The sequence below is a fragment of the Vespa velutina genome, chromosome 16 (assembly GCF_912470025.1).
Source record: "Vespa velutina chromosome 16, iVesVel2.1, whole genome shotgun sequence".
NCBI classification, from domain to species: Eukaryota; Metazoa; Arthropoda; class Insecta; order Hymenoptera; family Vespidae; genus Vespa; species Vespa velutina.
Window position 1 is genome coordinate 1,600,001 of NC_062203.1, and position 2,508 is coordinate 1,602,508.

Below are 2,508 nucleotides of genomic sequence, written 5' to 3' on the forward strand. Positions count from 1 at the left end.
TTTATGGTCCTGATTGTAATTGGAGTTATTCCTCGAATCCGTTTATCGCGTTACGCGTAACGCGTTGTGCGTTGCGCGTCCGCCTGACTGCCGTGGCTGCTGGCTCCTCTTCGTCTTATTAAATTACACGGACACTAAACGTAGATACCTCTACATACGCATATACACATACAGAAATACACATACGTCAATAAGAAACATACATACGTCGAAAGCACCCACGCATACAATACACTTGCGCACTTTGTATACACAAAAACAAAACAAATAAACAAACAAGCGAAAGAAGAACAAAAAAAAAAAGAAAAAAAAGAAAGAAAACAAAAAAAAAACACACACACACACACACACGTACGATCGACCCTGCGATTTTTGTCCAACGAGAACGGAACGAAGAGAGTCAAACTTGTCGCTTCTCCTCGCTTCGTACAAATCCGAAACAATTCGAAACTTCATGCGGAGGAAGTTTCACGAAAAAGTTATAGAGACGACCGAAGTGAGAAGGGATAAGGGGGTAAGGGGGAGAGAAAAAAAATAATGGTATACGAGTTTAAACGAAACTAAACACAGGAAAGACAAGAAAATAAAAACAGAATATATATATATATATATATATATATATATATATATATATATATGCATATTCGAAGTAGCGCTTTTGAAGTAATGCGGACGACCGGTCGACGAGTTTTTCTTTTTCTTTTTCTTTTTTTCTTTTTTCTTTCTTTTTCTTAAGAAAATAAAGAAGAAAAAAATAGAAAAAAAGAAGACAAAAAACAAAAAAAGACGAAATAACAAAGTTTTAATTAAAGGATAAATTAGAGATACGTGTTTTTTACACGAGGACCAAGATTTTTATGAATCTCGATTGGATCCAATATTGACCACGCATGTCGTTATACTATACGCGAACAGTGTGACAGAGATAGAGAAAGAGATATACATATATATACCTATATATAGAAAAAGACAGAGACAGAGAGAAAGAGAGAGCGAGAGAGAGAGAGAGAGAGAGAGAGAGAGAGAGAGAGAGAGAGAGGGAGACAGAGAAGAAAAAGAGGAAGGGAGAGAACGACACGACCGGTCACGCATGATTTCAATTTCACGCGTTTTAACAAATGTAATCGTATTTTAAAGACTTATCGAGAACGCGACAATCAAGGACGTCGATCCGACCGTGATGATCGCAGCACCACGAACCGTCGAGGGTAATAATAATATTAATAATAATAATAATAATAATAATAATAATAATAATAATAATAATAATAATAATAATAATAATACTCGCGAGGGGTGGTTCACTGGCTTTTTATTGAATTATATTTATTCTATAACAAAACATTATTTTTTATTATTTCTTGAAAACCGCCCTTCGTTATCATCCCCGACGCTCGTTGGTATCGTTACGTAAATCTACGCTATTACACTCTCCTTTGCACGAAGTTTCGGTTGGATTAAGTTATCAATGATCGAGCGATATCGAGACTCAATGATAGACGACGAATCGTAATCGTTGCGTTTTATTTTATTTTCATCATTGTATTCGATTCGTCGGATTCAATGAACTCGAATGCGTTCGAACAAATTCCATATAATCGTCCTTCTTGCGAAACGCCTCTGCCAGATCAAATTTTAATACAATTAACAGAAGAGAAATTTTATCAATTTTTATCCATTGACTGTGTCCTCTTATCTTCTTTCTTTTTTGTTCTTTTTTTTTTTTCTTTTTCTTCGATTTAATGTAACACCAAACATACAATTATACAAACAGGCGTAAAACGCGCGGACGCGTTTCGTAGGACGAATAAAGAAGATCGTGCGATTCAAAAGATGACGAAAAAGTAGAAGAAGAAGAAGAAGAAGAAGAAGAAGAAGGAGAAGAAGAAGAAGAAGAAGAAGAAGAGAGAGCAAGCAAGCGAGCGAGCGAGCGAGCGGACGACGTATTGGCTGTTCGTTTTATAAATGAGTTCACTCGATTGAATCATCGCCTTAAAAATGTATACGAAGTAACGGTAAGGTATCTAAATAATAATCATGTTAGACGGTAAAAAAAAAAAGAAAAAAAAAACGTAAAACAAAGATTTTATGAGCAGCGACACGAGGGTAGTGATTGAGTGAGTGAGAAGGATAGAGAGAGAGAGAGAGAGAGAGAGAGAGAGAGAGAGAGAGAGAGAGAGGAAATATATCGGAGAAAGAATGAATGAGAGAGAGAGAGAGAGAGAGAGAGAGAGAGAGTAAGAGTGAGAGAAAAAAAATGTATGCGTGGGAATGAACGCATTTTGAGAAGACAGAAATTTGGCGGCCCTTGTATTTGTGTATCGCGTGATTGCCATTGAGAAAGATCCGAGAGTAAGCGAGAGTGTGAGAGGTGAAATAATGTATAATTATTGTATAATCACGGACGATGATGATAACGACTACGGCCGTCGGCGATAACGACGATGATCGTAATGATGACGATAACGACGTATACGCGTGCGTCGTCGGCGAAGATCACACGGCTTC